Source organism: Sturnus vulgaris, chromosome 9 (genome assembly GCF_052056855.1).
Source record: "Sturnus vulgaris isolate bStuVul1 chromosome 9, bStuVul1.hap1, whole genome shotgun sequence".
NCBI lineage: Eukaryota > Metazoa > Chordata > Aves > Passeriformes > Sturnidae > Sturnus > Sturnus vulgaris.
The window spans coordinates 19,793,568-19,811,157 of NC_142251.1; the positions used below are offsets into that span (position 1 = coordinate 19,793,568).

General features: G+C 36.2%; 1 long non-coding RNA gene across 37 annotated transcripts in view; it reads left to right on the plus strand.

Annotated features, from left to right (window-relative positions):
• The window catches only part of LOC148222839 (uncharacterized), a 180,580-nt gene that overhangs the window by 14,664 nt on the left and 148,326 nt on the right, over positions 1-17,590 (plus strand). For 35 of the 37 annotated variants that reach the window (XR_015805465.1, XR_015805469.1, XR_015805468.1 and 32 more), the window contains one exon: positions 9,697-9,889. The exons of 1 other annotated variant lie outside the window; for it this stretch is intronic. This is a non-coding gene — a long non-coding RNA (uncharacterized LOC148222839). Of the gene's footprint in view, positions 1-3,581; positions 3,650-9,696; positions 9,890-17,590 lie in introns of all 37 variants that reach the window. One more of the 37 variants, XR_015805449.1, reaches the window with a different exon arrangement.

Consider the following 17,590-nt stretch of genomic DNA (forward strand, 5'->3'; position numbering starts at 1 on the left):
GTGGTAGAGGGACTGAGGACAATTCTCTCATCAAGAGAAACAATCATGTAATATGCTGTGATCTGTGCTGTTTGAAGCAATGCTGAACTAATATTTTAGCTTAGATAAACCATCTCTCTTGCATGGTGTCTTTCTTTTCTGATTTCTGATTAACAACTCCAACTACCTTTTCTATAAAACAGTGTTCATTGAAGACAGAAATAGTTCTGCTGTAAAAATAATCAGAGAATTCATTTTGATATTTGAAGTTTGGAGGAATAATTCTGAAGGTCCATCAAACATTTCAGACTCAGAAGCACCACAGCCAAGATATATACCAAGATGTGATAGAAACAGTGGCTTCAGAATTTAACAACAGCACAGTTTTATCTTTATTTAGGTGTGAATATATATGAAAATGGGAGTTTGGGAATATCTGGGAAGTTATTTCCTCTAAACCTCAATATTGCAAGCAATTATTTAGGACTCTAAGTAGATGTAGCAGTGTGTAAATTAATCCATAGACCTTCAGTTCTGAAGACACATGCTGAAGACGTGATCCAGTCCACCAGTAGAATGTATTGGAACTTTATCCACATTCAGTCACTGAGCTGAGGCATCCAGGATTTTATATTATGTATGACAGCATCTTATCAACCTTCTAATGCTCCACAACTGCATACTAGCTTTTTAAGATTAGGCAAAAAAAATATAATTTAAGTTGTAATTAGTCCTTCTGATGCTTAATGGATCAAACATTTCCACCACTTCTTCTAAGTGTGTTCAGTACACTAAATCTCAGTCTTGCAGCTAAGAAAAGGTGACAACAGTGATTAAAAAACTGACTTGTGTAAATCTAGTGAGAAATACTTTATTACATTTAAAAAAATTCTGAAACCCAGTTAAAATTAAAGCAGAAAAATACTAAAATGGGGTGTAAAAATGTTTCCTGTCTGGAAACAGCAAAGTGGCTGTCAACTGAAAAAAACCCCAATATATTTGCTCAATAATTTCATTATTGATTAATTTCATTTGTATGTGTAAAATTCCATTGAAAATTCTTACAAACTGACTCAGTATCAAGACTTCATTGTTTGGATGAACATGAAAGTGCTTACCTAGTATTCTCATCAGTTGGATAGTAACCCTCCAGAAGTACAAGCAGACTAAGAATCCTGGTCAATGTCTAATTACTGTACACTCAAAATGATTGTGAGGGTTTGGAGAGAGTGGGGAAGAAAACAATTTATTGTTGTATGAAAGCAATAACCTGAGAATGAGATATACCTGGTTTAGTGTTTATTGAAGACTCATCTTAACAGCTTCATAACCACAAAGGAAATAGCTTTCTTTTAAGGCACTATAGAGAGATACTATCTGAAGAGGACTTATTGCTTCCTATCCTTCATGAAAAGATGTGGCTTTTAATGAAATATGCATAAAAGTCATTTTAGATATGTGACCTACATAATCACACTCATCCTGAGAGGCCAGGGTAGAAATTTTTTCTATTCAGAATAATTAAACTCCCCCTTTGTATTATTCCTCATTAATTCAATATTCTTCTAAAAAATAAAGCTCCTGCAACAGTTTTAGTAATCAGCTTTTCAGATTTATGAGCTATTTTTGTGCTAGTATTGTTCTGTGAGACAAGGCTGCTTGATCAATTGCCAGGTAACTGTGTCAGTCCTTTCCCAACACCCTGCTAATCCAGCATATTAAATTATTTTTAATTGAGTAACTTCATTATTCAAAAAATCTCCTTTGTCATGATTCTGTAAACATTATCAGTGTCTTCTACAAACAGTTATCTAAATATAATCACGTTGCTTCCTTCATCCCCATATCTCTATTGTGCAGGAAAAGAAAGGTTCCCAAGCAAATAAGGAATGTACTGGAAAAATTAAAAAAGCTTACTATCATTGAAATTATTCCCTAAAGTACAAGACCAGTTTTAATCAGAGTTCCAGATATAAGACAGCTCTAAGAAAAAAATTTTGAGAGGTGCTTTCAGTATACTTTTATGTATTAAAAACCAGTTGTTCTGCTTGTCTGCAAGGAAATGTTCTATCTCAAGACTTCCTAAGTACACATACAATGAGAATGTAAAAATTAAGACTAAAGCAGAAGTGATTCAGGTAGTGTATTTTCAGGTTGAAGTAAGGAAGGGATTACAGGGACAATTTGCTTTAAAGCAGTATGTTTTGTGTTACCCAAAATGATGGAGTCATTGAAATTAATGTTGATGCATTCTTTGTTGCATAGTTAAGGGTACCAGCTGCCTCCTTTTCAGCTGAAGAATGGCTTTTTGAGTTCAAGTGCTCTTCCTGAAAACACTCTATTATTCCAGTCACAACAATGCCTCTACTAAAAAACACCTAAAAGGAAATGAAAGGTGTGTCTGAAAGGATCAAGAGGGACTGAAGGGGAAGATGGTGTAGCTGCCTTTTTTACAGCATCTTCTTTGTTCCCATAATGACTCAGAAATGCTTGACATTCATGATAGAAGGAGAAATCTTTGCTCTCTGTAGTGAAAACTTTTTATTTTATGAGTTCATGTAAGAATCCTTTACGTAACACTATTCTTATTTTTACCAAGATTGAGAAAAAGGTTTTTACATCATCCGGCATAAACAAAGTATGTTCCCGTGATCAAAACTTAGGCCTCCAGTATCTTGCAGCAGATTAAACAACGTAGCTATAAAAGATACCTGAGCTGCCATTATTGTTGATTTTTAGCTCTACATGCTGCTGGGGGTGAATCATTATTAATTCTGTTAATTTTTCACCAAAGAGCAGCTCACATAGTAGACCTCATAGCACTGCTTTCTGTTCATGACCCATGTTCAAGGCGATGAAGACAGTGAGTTTCTACCCAGACTTCAAGCAGGCCAGTTGTACAGTAGCTAATAAGTCAAAAAACCCCTCTCTTGATGGAAAGAGAATCCTGCTCAGGACTTCAGCAAATGTGGTGTAACATCCCTTTAAGGAATCCAGACATCTGCATAGATTATTTAGAGCCTGCCTCTATAGTGAATAGTCAGAAGTTGATGTGTATTAACAGCAAACTTGTGGAAATCTGCATAAGGATTTTTTGTGCTGATGTGATTGTTTTTGTACAGTCCTTTGTGGGAGCCTTTTTAGGTTGGATACAAATATACGTGAATTTTGGAGGCTGGACTGCTAAACCATGTACCTTAAGTGTGTAAAATTAGTGCAATTGTTCTCCAATCCATTGACAAAATGCACCATTGCACGCTGAGATGTCGTATGAATTAATGTCTATTTTGCTAGTAGTGTTAAGTACACTTTTACTTTTCCTTGATGACATTTCTTAAGAAAACGCATCTGGTTTACAATCCAAGTCATTCCAAATTAAAATCCAAGTAATTCCTGATTGGAGGCTTGATCTCCAGTCAAATATTCAGTTGGTTTTAATCGATCTTGCAAAGGAAATTCAGTTCCCAAGAAATGGTTGCTAAACTGAAAGCAGTAAAGTTTTTTTTTATTAATGATGTAAAGTATGTTGTTTTCTGTAGGTTTTTTACCATTTTGTGTTCAGTTTTGTAGTTTAAAACTTATTCATAATTTCTATCTTTCAGTGTTGAAGCTTTTATCCTGAAGAGCCATGCTGTGCATGGTGTTTAGCTAAGCTCTCTGCCTAATGTTTGTAAGTGCATATTAAGGTGTTGAAAGTGCTTTTTTTGTTTGTTGATTATAATGCCCACAATTATACCTAAGAGGTCACCTGAATGCTGCTGAGGAGCAAATAGCAGCCTGCATGTTGATTTAAGTAGATGTGAGCAGGTGCCACAACGCATGTACTCTGCAAATATTATATTGCAAAATCTGAGTGCAGTAGAGTTCTATAGGTTGCCATGGGGTAATTCAAGTTGAAACCCACCCATCATGACAACTACTGATCTGACTGAGATTAATACTAGCTAGTAATACTGTGGTACTGGAAATACTAAGTAGCTACTAATGCTACAATAAACTATTCCTTCTGCAATTGACTACTGATCATGCAGTCATTTCTAAAATTCTACCTGCTAGCAGAATTTACCCTGCTTCCATTTACTTCTGTCATTGGAGTTCTTTGGCGTTTCTGATGCAATGTGTGGTAGAGTCTTTAAGACTTCTTTAATGCTTCACTAATTTAGTCGTAAATGGAAAAAGTGAATGCCATGTCAATATATGTATGCCTGTTGAGCTCTTTTTTCCTTCTCAATTCTCCCTTTGTGCAGACTTGTACCCTCTTCTTCATAAACTATGTTTGCATAGAGTTGCCTGTAGAGGTTGATAATGGTAGAAAATTTCTATTGAAATTGCCTTTATATCTTTATGTGATAAATGTGTCGTGGGTTTTTTTTTTTTAGTTTGCTTTGTTTAAGGTGACTTGTAGTATGAAATAAATAGTCCTTTGCATATTTTTTTCTCTACAGGCTGTTCATTGATGCAGAACAAGTTCTAACTGGATATCTAATCCCTCTCATTCATAACAGTTAAAGTAATGAAAAACGGCAAGGCACTTGATTCATTGCCTGTTATGACACATTCAGAAACGTATAATGAATGAGATTTTTATTCCTACAATCTGATAGATTAAAAAGAGTCCCAGTCCCTCCAGAAATATGGTGTCATGTATAGTAGTGTGCCTGACTTTTCTCTTCCAGGAAAGTTTTGTGTTTCTTGTTATTCAGTGGTCTGAGTCATCATCTTTGTTGTCAGTGTATCCTTGAATGGAGGCTGTGCCTGTTTATGCTACAGAGTGTGATCCTGTCAATCATCTCTGCATTTCTCAGTTCATGTCTCTGCTGTATCTCCCTGCCTTATGCTTTTTGTCCAGCTATTTCCCAGTTTCTCTCTGGCAGTTTCCAGTCACAGTGACTGATTGTGCTGTCCATGCTTCAGTGTCTTCCTTCTCATTTGGCCTCTGATATACCAGACTTCTGGATGAAAATACACAGTAGTCTCTGAACTGGAAAAATCATTAGATTAATACTAAGAAAAGAACTAAAAATGTTCTTTGTATTAAATCCTTCCTGTTCCTGTGGTGTTGATGTTTGTGTTCTATGTTTCCTATGATTTCATTGTGAACTTAATTCTATGTTGGTAATTAGTTTGTATGTGCAACATCTATATTTACATTTACATTATACATATATATCTACATTAGAACTTAGTTTGTGTATACATCGATAATTTAAATATCAACTACTGATCATCACAACTGGGAAAACTTTCTGGGGAGAAAATTGTTTCAAACTCTTGCTTTTCTAACATCAGAATTTACAGTTGCTAAAATAATTTTTGAGTTTTTTAAGGAATTGTTGGTGTAAGATGGATAAAACAACAGAAGGTGGATGGGATAAAATCATGCATCACTGTTTTTAGTGTATTCAGTCATTTCTTTGTACTTGAGAGGAAACCAGGAGTAGAAGTAAGGTTTTTCTAAGTGTCAATTCCAGTGCTCACTATTGTATACATAGGCACAGTCTGAGACCAGTATGAAAACCTCAAAGGATACCTAACTCTGCAGTAACTAAACTAGCTGTCTGTCAGATCTCCAGTACTGTAGTAAACATCAAAGGTTGTAACTGTGGTGTGCTACATGAAGAAAATGTAGATACTAAATGAGCCATGTAGGTATCTCAAAGTACAGTAAATTAATTTAAAAGCTGGGAGAGGTATTCATGCTTCACTCTGTGTAGGATGGTGAGGGGAAATTGCTGATCTGGTGTGGAGAGGAAACCCAAGTACCGTTGACTCTGAAATTGGCAAATAGCATGCAAATGGAGGTCCTGAGGGATATTAATGAAAGCAGGAACAGGGCAACCTGGTTTTGCCTCCTTGGAGAGCTAGTGCCAGTACTCTGTGGCTCCTTGTTCCAATTCATGCATCTTCTAGAAAATTGGAGTGTTGTGGTACTAACATTAATCCAAACCTTTCATGTTTTGTGTTTACTGTAGAAGGCTTGGAATTCGTAGAAAGTAGATATTATGAAGAAGATGAAGGCTAAGTATGGATTTGACCTTGTATTTAAAAATTCAGGAATGATTGCTATTAGTTAGTTCTTAGGCTTTTGAATCTTTCTGCTTGATGAAGCAATTTTATTCCTTCCCTTGTGTGCCTTTTTGAAGAACATAGGGTAGGGTTTTATGGACATCAAGGCTATGCTTTGTTTTACAATATTGATTAATTGTTAACTGGACTAGAACCAACTCTGAATACAGATATTTCCACATACTCTCCTGTTGCCATTTATAAAATGAGGAAAAATTAGATTATGGGGAAGTGCACTTTTGGATTGGCCTTTTCAGGGACAGAAGCCATGGACTATATTCTCGTATTCATCTTCCCCTTTCACAGACACTTCCATGGTGTACATAAATCTTCCTGCTCCTTGTAGTAGAGGAGCAAGACTTGCCTAGTCCTGTCCTGTGTGGTTTTGCAGGTATTGGAAATGTGTTAGTCCGTTTGGCACTGAGCACTAAGATTTATACAGCTGATTTTTATTATCTAGCAGTTCAAGAACTCTTTTTTTATTCTTTCTAAGGGTTTTAAAGAAAGTTTTTCAAGTTTTCCTGTCTTTGAGCATTTTTTTTGATCTCTCTTTTACCCTGGAAGTCTACCACACCATTTGGAAGCTGGTCACAAAGCTCCAAGGGATGCGTCTGCCTGTATTTAAATTCAACAGCTATCAGCTTAAATTATTGTGCTTAAAAATTTATTTATTATAGCACGAAGCAAATCTTTTCCTTTTCTCTCCTTTGTCTCCTCTTCTTGTCCTCTGCCTTCTTTCTGCTTTCATTAAAAAAGACTGAAATACTTTGGTACTCAAAGGCAGATTTGCATTTCCTCTATTTCCAGTCTAAATACATTCCATTTGCTTATGAAATTACTTTTAGACAAAAACCAAAAAATTCCCTTTCAATTATGTTTTTATACATTTATAGTAGTGTAACAGTGGTTTTCTTCATCCATCACAGAAGCTTTATGAAGCTTTAGTATTGTATTTATCCTCATGTATTTATGGATGAAATAATTTTCATTTCAAGCTGTCTCTTCTATTTGCAAAACATAATTTCACAATTTAAGCATTTGTTTCTTTTTCTGTGCACAGGCTTTAAAAGGTTATGAAATACAATTTATAGATGAAGTTCACTCTCTTGCATTGGAATCTATGCTATCTTGCTATGGATCTCCTAAATGCATATTTAATGTAACAGGACAAAAGCAATTTCTACACCAAAGGAGCTAAAGCTACACTAAAAGATCAGGGAACTGGTGGTTGGCTGTTGAAGACAATTGTTAAGTATTTGGGGATTTTAGGTTAGGGTTCTGTGTCTGCTTTCCTTAGACACTATTATTTAGTTTGTTTCTTGAGTTTTGTTTGCTGAGTCTAGGACCATATGAGTGTTTGATGACAACATCAGTGAGGAAGGAGGAAAAGTGTCCAGACCACAGTTTTCTGAAGTGATGGCTGAGGCTCAGAGTATAACAATGGCCAGATTATGCCCTCTAGACTCCCCCTTAAATACTTATATAATTCCGAGGAACTGACTTCTAGCTTCCTGAAGTTCTTGCTTGACAGTCTGGCAGTAATGCAATTGTCATGCTAGATAGGAAGTAATTTAGCCTAAACCAGCTAAAGATGCTTAAGATTCTAAAACTTTATGCCTTAGAAGGTGGTAATTTAAAAACTGATCCTGAATCTATCTGTCTATCTCTTAGAAATAATTTCTACTACCTGCACCTTCCAGCATTAGCTATAACAGAGTATTGAAGGTAGCTGCCTGGTAAGAATTTTAATTAAAAAACGCTCACGTAACTTCACATTTTGCATAACAAAAGATCACAGCAGCTGAGAATAGAAAACTGCTATTATTATAACTACATATGCCATGATGAATATTTAACATATCTCTTCAACCTACATGTAGGTACATTTTGTTGTGTATTTCATTTCTTCTTCCTTTCTCTGATTTTCACCTAGATGGCTCTATTTTAAACAGGCACAATGAAGAAATTAGTAATGCCTGAATGTTATCTTGGCTGAGCCTAAAAACAGTGCCAAAAGGTAATCAAATGTTAATGTAGGTCAACATCATCCCATGATTCAGCACTGACATAGAGCACTAGACACTTTTATGTGTTCAAGGTCAGCATCAATTTCTTCCTATTAATATTGTTTGTAATATTCAGTGAGGCACAGGTTTTGCTCCTTGTGTTTGAAGCAAGATTTTTCTTTTGATACTACATGCAGACAGATAGCATCATGAGCTAGAATATTTTTCAGTTATATATGTGTTTAACCATTTAAAACCTGAATAAAACCGCTTTATAATATAGCTCCTCCTTAGATATATATTTTACAATCATCTTCATAATTCTTATTTTCTCAGAGAGAATTTGAGAAATACAAAACAATTAAATACCTCTCAAAATAGCAAAGCAGTCCAGGAGTGCATGCATTTATTGGTGTGTTCCTCATAAAATCTGTCACACTATTAGTGGTGATTCTCCATATTGAACTCACAAAACAATTTTAACATATCACTGTATTAAGGAATTACCTAATTCTACATTTTAAAGCACACCTTGAACAAATTTTAGTTTATGATTAGCACAACAAAAAACCCAGTTCTGTTAAATGAATCAAAATGTGTTCTTACCTCGGAACTGTTAATTAAACCTCAAATACTGGAAACATCTGGAACATCAAACATAAAGGATCGTGAGGAATTATTTCTAGAGACAAATTCCTGTGATTTCGTTGTGAAGAAAAAACCGAGGCCATTTGGTATTTCTAGATTCTTGTGGTTGAACATTCTGACTCAACATGAACATGCCATTTAATAGCAGATGTCAAAGTAAACAAATTGCAGAACGCTGAGAGATGTTTAAAAGTGGTTAAAATATCATCATCATTTTCTATTTCCTGTCGAATTACAGAATGTGGAGCACAGGCACATAAAGCCACTTGAAAAGACAGCTTGTCATACTTCTGGATGTATTTGGGAAAATAACACATTTCACTCAAATGCCATGGAAGATTAACAAATTAATTATGTATAGGCTGACCTCATGTCCTTGGGCTCTCACTGCTATCTCATTCTCTCTCAATGCCACTCTGATACAAATTTAATTGGAAACACAGTTCCTTATGCCAGTTTGAGTTTGGGTTTTGTTGTTTTATTGCCGATGCCTTGCATGGGGAGGATTACCTCTAAAAGCAGGAAACATGCATTCACTTTAATAGTTTTTCTTCTGCTTCAAATAAGAAACCTATTTCTAAGGAAAATGGAATGCAGAAACTGCTGAACTCCATATTGACATTAGAATTAAACATAATTTCTTTCCAGATTCCTCAAAAATAAAACAGCAATCTGTAAACAGCATTGATTAAGTACATTACATACAAGAGACTTTTTAGAGAAGAGCAGATGCAACAAATACATATCATCTGCTCAACTAGTCCACTACACCTCCAGCATAAAGCTTTTATGAATGTTTTTCTGTAGTGTTTTAGGGACCATTTAAAAATGAATCAAGTGATGTAGCAAGAGAAAAGCATCAGTAAGCAAAGCTCTGCATTTTCACCCCTGAAATTCTCTTGCCTTTGCTTTTCATTAATTTATTTTATTAATTTATTCTCTCTGCTTCTAATGATTTACTATTCATAACACTGTCATTAAAATATCATTTGCACAGGAGCATAAACAGCGTCAAGAACCATCTGCACAAGAAACAGCATAAACAATAACAGAAACTTTTGGGAACCATATGTCCTTGAACTCTTTACTGCTGATGTGCTCTTCCTTCATGCTACTGGAGGTGTCCCAAGGCCACACTTGTGAGAGCACTGTGGGGAGCCACATTGTGTGGCTGCAGACTCGAGCACGAGGTGAGCCTGTTCTTTCTCTTTCCTAACACTGCACCACATTGAGTGAGTGCTGTAGGAAGGAACGTGTCTATTGTATGATGAAGGAATGTACCCATCAATTGAATAGAGGTGATATGAGGTCATAGTGGGAAGGGGCAATAATTGCTATTTTTTCCAGATTTGCAGCATGTACAGGCCAAGTTTGGGGTTCAACTTCATTCTCCAAGGAAACCCTTCTATTTTGTCAGCTGCACATACATTCTTCTTTTCCCTGGTGTTAAATTTTCTGTCAGTTTAGAAATAAAGTTAGCTGTTGTAAGGCAGCAGATATCTTATATCCTGCAGGCTGAACCTGACCTTTAGAGATTAAATTAACACACTTTTATCAGTAATAGTATTTTTTCTCTCTTTAAATTCCTTGGACCAGCCTGGTCCCACAATATTATTGATGGTTTTGTGAAACTATTATATAAACTGTTATGTAAAATTTCCACTTTATGCTAAGCCATAAGGTAATACCTGTGGGGAGTAACAGCACAGATGCTTGAACACTGTGAATCCACTGCTTTAGATTCTGCATTTTGGAGGGAGGTGTGAAGGGAGAGGTGGCCTGGAGCGTGCTAGAGAAATGCTGGAGGCAGGAGATAGGATTGTTTGATGAGGAAGAGGGGTGCTGTACAGCACAGCCCCTCTGGGAGTGGACCCTGGGGCTTGCATGGTGGCTGCTGCTGTGATGGAGTCTTAAAGCAGAAGAAACACTGCTGCACTCTGTTATGGAGTCAGTTGATAATTGTAGTGCCAGCAGAAGATCAGAACTCAGTAAAAGGGTCTCTTACTGACAGGTTGAGACTGCTCGTAAAAAAGTTAATATTTTCCTTCTAAATTCTAGAAATTCAGACTTGTAAACTTTGGTGAGGTGAAAATTAGTTCTCAAACCTTCAGCTTCAGTATTTTCACAGTTTATTTTGTAGCAATGTTTTTCTTATCTGCTCAACTGCAAGTGAATATAAGAATGTGCAAATTAGGGAATAGAGATTGAAAGATTTCAGCAATGAGGGTATTTAGAATCTGATAAATCAGGCCACTTTGAAGCTTCAAAGAGAACTGTACTAGAGTGACATTTAGTAACATGACATATTGCCAGTGCCTCATTTGTAAAATTTATTAATAACTGTCACCACTTCAGAGCAGTCAAATCTTATTAACAAGCTTATCCTAAATTAATGATGGTGCCACAGAGCTGTACAGTTAGTGCTGATGGATGTGGTTGTAGTCACTGAGATTGAGATATCAGGCTATAGAGCTTTTTGCTGAGAGGAGATGGAAGCATAGTGGGTAAAGACAGCCTTCCCTATTTTTCCTCTCCCACTGCAGGTGTTTCTGTATTCCTTGCCCATTTTGTTATTATCTGATACTTATCTGCATTACAAAATGGTTATACGTGATGACAGTGTATGTTTGTGTTAATTTAGAATGCCTGTACTCAGGAGAAGCAAATATTAATTATAACCTGCTTAATAGATTTCTACTTTATGGGTTAAGCAGGCATCTGATCTTGCTACAGCAGTGTAACATCTTTTTCTTAATTTGTTTTCATAGCAAATGTAGACTGTGATTTTCCTGCAGTCTAAGGTTTTCTAATGTAAAATTTTTAGGTATTTGCTTTGGAAAAAATGTTGCATACTGAGTTTATGTTAGTGTCTGGGAAGAGTGGGAACATGTCATGGTTGGCCTGTGTGGATTCCCTGGGTTCAAGAAAAAGTGCTTCACTCCTGAAGGAAAAATTATTACCCTCCTTTCTAGCCTCAAGAAGAGACTGTTGAGATGAACTGGCTGGCAGGGCAAAAGAGAAAACTCAGGCCTCGAGAAAAAGGGGTTGAGAAGCTGCTAGCTTCTCACTGTAGTTAGAATTCTGGACCTTCTAGTTCACTATGTCAAAAGAACGGAATGGCCTTTTAACCTTTCTCCGTATTTCCTAGCTTTCACCATCTTGTTAAAGTGTGAAGTGTTTCATTTTTACACTCGATGGCTTGTACTACTCAGTGCCTTATACTACTGAAGTTTTGGACTCTGAGGGCTCTAACTTGGTGGTATGTGGCTTTCTGAGCATCCAAGTCACTGATTTCACCATGAGCTGGTCTCTTGACATCTGAATCCTAATGATTTACAGAATGAAGAGCTTCTCTGCACCCTAGATGAATAATAATAGAAACTGCTGTAGTATGGCAAGCAAAAGCCTTCTCTCGATCAGTACAAAAAGGACTTCCCATGAAAAATTTTACAGATACCGATATAAAATTTAGAGCCAGGTGCTTATTTAATCTCTGTTTATTTCTAGTACAGATGTCTCAAAAGATCACCTCTAACTGAGTAATTTAATAACCTGAAAAAAATATTCTGTTGTTTCCTTACTGCTTGTTTCATTTTATCTTTCTTGCAGTGCTCTTATTTATTAAATAAAAATTACTGGCCTTATGCTGATCTCGTTTCTTCTTGTGTTGCATGTTGACAAGATTGTAACTGTTGTGACTCTTCTTGTTTTTTTTCCAATTTCAACATCTCCTTTTCCTCCTTCAACATCTCCATTTACAAACATGTAAAAATATTTACATAGAAATATATGGTAAAAACACTGAAAAGGCAAAGAAGTAGGAATTTTTTGTTTCAGCTTAGATTTTTTCATATGTATCCAACTGAAAGCTTCTTTAAAACATGGAGTGTCCTGAACTCTGCCACAATTTAAAATGAGATCATTTCATATTCCTTTTGCTTGACAATTGCTAAATGAGATCTGGAGCAAGCACAGCTTTGATATCACCTTCAGACACAAATTTTGTGTCTAAGCACAGCAGATACATTTTTAGCTCTTCACCTCAGCACTTCTTATGACTAATCCCTGTAGCATCTTTTCTTTCCAGTTTTTAGTTTCCTTACCTGCCCCCATAATTATTGGCTATTTTCCTGTTTCTCAGCTGGGCTATCTCATGTTGTGCTTTTTAACACTGTGCTTTGAATAGCAGCTTTCTCTAATGTCGTGGTACTTTTTCAAGTTGTTGTGGTTTTGACTTTTAAAATTATGTTTATTTTAGTCATAAAACCCCCAAACCTGAGAACAAACAAAAGCTTAAATCTAGACAAAATTATACAGAAGCAACAAATTCCCTGTTGCTTTACCTAGATGATAAATTCTTCAGTACTACAAATACCATGAAACTACAAAAGAAAATTTTCTTTCATGTGCTTCCAGTTTCTTTTTCTGGGGGAAGGTTCCCCCACCAGAACACTTGGTAGCCACTTGCCAGTTAAAACCACTTAGTTTTCAGTCACCCCTGGTGACAGTCATGTGGAGTGAGTGCATGTAGATTATGGATTCTTAGGACTGTAGAATGGTGTGGGTTGGAAGGAACTTTAAAGATCTGTGGGCAGAAACACCTCCCCCTAGACCAGGCTGTTCCAAGCCCCATCCAGCCTGGCTTTGGACACTTCCAGGGATGGGACATCCACAGCATATCTGGGCAACCTGTGCCAGTGCCTCACCACCCTCACAGGGAAGAATTTCTTTCTGATGTCTAATCTAAACCTACTCCCTCTCATTTTAAAGCCAAACCCCTTTGTCCTAGCGCTGCGTGTCCTTGTAGATGTTTAGAACTTTCTGCTCATCCAAGTAGCGTGACCTCAGATAATCCTGCTGCGAGGCAGTAAGAGAACACATCCCTGTGAGCTCATTGCTCACCTGACAGTCAGCTTTATTGTAGGCAAACCTGCCTGAATAATACTGTTTCCTTCCCCAGGCTAATATGTCAAGGTGTAGAACCAGCTCATTTTGTTGCAAACACAACAGGCATTGTCATTGCGTTCTGATTGTGGATTTCCATATTTTCATCATTATATGTCTCTCCAAGTTTGTGCAGTCTTCACGAGAAACGGGAGCTTAGCAAAGGGTGTGATATGTTAAAGCATGAATGATAAATACTTTATTTTTCTTACTCCTGAGGGCTCACTCCTGTTTCTAGAGTGGTCTGCTCACTTAAGAACCTTTTATGATCACAGCTTTCTGCCTTTTAAAGAAATTATGGTTAGTAAGAAAGATGAGTTTTTAAATGCCCTAAAACAGCAGGTAATTTAGAGTCATAACCAGCAGTTACAAGGGAGAATATGCTACAATATTTCTGACAAGTGTATTTCCCACTTATTTATTGATGGTTGTGTTGTTTTTTGTATTGCAACACTGTCACTGGAATTTATATATTTTAAAATTAATTTTTGTAAAATGAGCTTCTGCAAATGTTAAAATTATATAGAATTGAAGAGGCCAGTCATAGTAAACAGTGCTGCATTCAGTTGCTTTTTATGAAGAATCTTATTTAAGTGTAATGCTTATTTAGACTTCTGGTTGGACTAAAGTTTGAATCCTAGAAAACCAAATCTGCTTTTGCTATTCTAACTAGAAATTTGCCTAACAATTGGAAATCCTAGGCAATTGGAACTTTTGGTAGGATTCTCTTACTCTGGAACAAGCAAGATCAGGTCATCCTCTCACCTCTAAGAATTTTCTATATAAGTCCAAGTTAAGATATGGTGGTGAGTAAAAAAAGTTGTGTTATTTGTGGCAGAAAGTGACTCTTAGAAGAAATAGGGAGAGGCAGATTAGAATTCTCTTGAACTTGGGAAGATAATAGAAAATCCTTTAGTGATCCCAGAGAAGAATATGCATAAATCTAAACTGATAGAGTAAGAAAAGAGTGCTTGAGGTTAGAAGGGGCCTGTCATGGAGAAGATCTGTAACAACCTGTATTGCACCAGTGTAACTGAGCTGACAGCACACTGCAGGTCAGATATATTTTGGGGAGTACCATATTTTACCAAAACTCTAGTTAAGCTCCAAATGTCTACATCTGTGCATTTCCTTTTCATTGCAGATAGTTTAGATATTTACAGGTGAATATAACCACTGTGTCATACTCTCTTTTTTTTTCTTTGTACTTCTGTACTATCAATCCAGTTATCCTTTCTATCCTGTCTTGATTTCTATCGGGTCAGCAGATCTTGTCTTGCAATGATTTCCTTTCCTTCATCTCTTAATTTGCTTAGAGAGCTGAAAGTTCCTCAGAAAGAAATCTTGTCAGAATCTTGAATTCCTTTTCTGTTCACAGTAAATTAAAAATTGTGTAATACTTGAATTAAAATATGCATAATATATATGCACATATTGTGAACCTCTATTGTCCCCCCAGCAGGAGTATTCACAAGGAAGGTGAAAACAGAAACATCTTAATAGCTTTTAGTTATGCCCATATATTTCCAATAGATGTTAGAAAGGCTGTTTCTAATTTAATGTTTTCAAAATTCAAGTCTGTGTCACATGTTTACCATCAGGCAGTAGAAATAGATTGCTCCCTAGAGAACTGGCAGCAACAACCTCCAAATCATTTGTACTTGTTCAAACGGTGTGTTATGAAGAAGGGATTGTGGGAGATGACATGAATCATAGTCCATCTCCTCACCATAAAAAGAATTGCAATTGCACTGGGAAAATATTGAGTCAGCTTCATGTTGTGAGAGGTGCTCTAGTTTTGCACTCTGCAGCCAGAGTCATTGACTGCAGCAAACCACTGACCAGTTTAAAGATCTACAAATCAATGTCAGAACCTATAATTCATTGCAGTGTCCTAAAAGGGAGCTGACAATTTGTTCTGAGAGGAGTTTTCTCCTCCAAGGTGGCATGGGGGTAACACTAATGCAGGGAATTACTGGGTCAGACTGACAGTCACCCTGGCAAGGGTCACCCAGGCTTTTAATGGCTAAAAGCCTTATTGATAAGAAAGTCTGAATCTTGTTTTCATGCATTTAGGAAATGTAGGTCAAAAGCCTAATCCCTGGTACAACACCATGGACTTCAGCTGGATTTATATTGAGAATGAGTTTGCTTCCCACAAACTTTCTGGCTTTGTAACTATTTTAAATGAATGAATCATGCTTTATACATGTTTAATAATCATTGTAGGAGGGTGTGAAAAGAACATGCCAGTTTTCTAAGGGAACAATTTATTAATTTTCAGAAAAATTGGTCAATATTTCATCTTCCTCAGAAGGCAGTTTCATGTTTTCCCAATATGTGGTTCTAAACAAGAGGATATTTCAACTGGAATGCTCCAGTGAAGATGTTCCTAACACAAATGTGATAAATTTAAAAGAAAAGGATGGATTTATGTCAGCAAGTCTAATGATGCTGCTTTTAACTCAAGTGGCTGCTATGAGTTTAACAAAGGTATCATAAATGAGGAGCTTAAAGTGTAGGGTAAATGAGAGCTGTCATACTATTCTGGGTTATCATTTAGGTAAGTTTTAATGTTGCTAAATTACATTTAGACACAAAAGATCAAATTTACTGTGTTTTAAAATAATTTTTAGTTCTTTCCTGTTAAGGTGTTAGTTTATAAATAACATTGTGCTTAGTTTTTATATTTCAATTCTCATTAGAAGGTGAAAAAGAAGGTAAGTATTACAATTTTCTCACTTTCTGTGTGAGAAAAAACTATGGTTTTCTTTATGTGACTCATAGCAGAATGGAGACAATACACAATCCTGTTAAGTTGCCTCTATTATGCAATCCAACAAACCTCTTTTAAATTAGTTCTTTAGGTTATTAACATGATTCAAGTAAATTATGAAATTCTCTTTAATATTCAGGAAGAAACCTGCAGGCTATCCTTCAGAAGCACTTATGCAACAGCTGCTAGAACACATAAGCACCTTTTATATTGCTTGATGTAAAGGCTCAGCACTCTTCATGATCTCTTCTCATATTCCATGCTGTAGGAAATGAAGTCAGCTGCTTTGTGATTTGCAGATGATTCATTTAACTACTTCAACACTATCTTAAGTGTTTCTCTCTTGCTTCATAGAGTCTTCATTTGGATTGGTGGCTGTGGTATAAACTCCAGTGCAAAATCCAGCCATATAAATACAACTGTGGTCTGAGTGTAATTTGGTCTGCTTTAAACCAGGCTAAAATTAGACCAGAAAAACGATCTGTTCATAATTTTGATTAATTAACTTTTAGGTTAAATTCACTGGAGGCAGTTTCTGATCTCAGTTGTGCTTATTTTAGGCTACTCTAGCCTTTACTATGAGGCTCGCATTTCTCATCAGTGTGAGGAAGGAAACCTGTTCATAGCGTGGTGTGGTTTGTATTTATCTTCATACTTCATCACTTGCGTTTCTTTCTTCAATGAATACAAAGTGTAATTTTCCATTTAATGTGTTGGATTGAAGTCTGATTTTTGTAATAGTGTTTTTGGTTTGGAATTCAGCACTACTATTAACGACCAATGAACCAGAAAGCCTTGCTATAAGCTTAGGAAGCTAATAAATGAAAGTAGGTATAAGTCTCTTGTGATCTTCAATGACAGTGAATAAGGAAGTCAATGATGCTTTGCCATCTAATCAGAAAATCACATTTGCAGAAGTTATAGCAGTTTCAAAAGAAATGTTTTACTGAGTTTTCTGAGTATACAAAGAAGGGGTGGAAATAAAACTTACAGACCAGTGAGATCACAATTCCTTTGTGTACAGCACAGGAAAACTGAACCTGGGCTTATGCCTTCTGTTTTGGGCAGCAGTGAAGCAGTAACATGAAGATTAACTGGAAATAATTCATGGGAAAGTAAAAATATGTAAAGTTGCACTATATGTATACTTTAAAACTGTGTAAGAGCTACG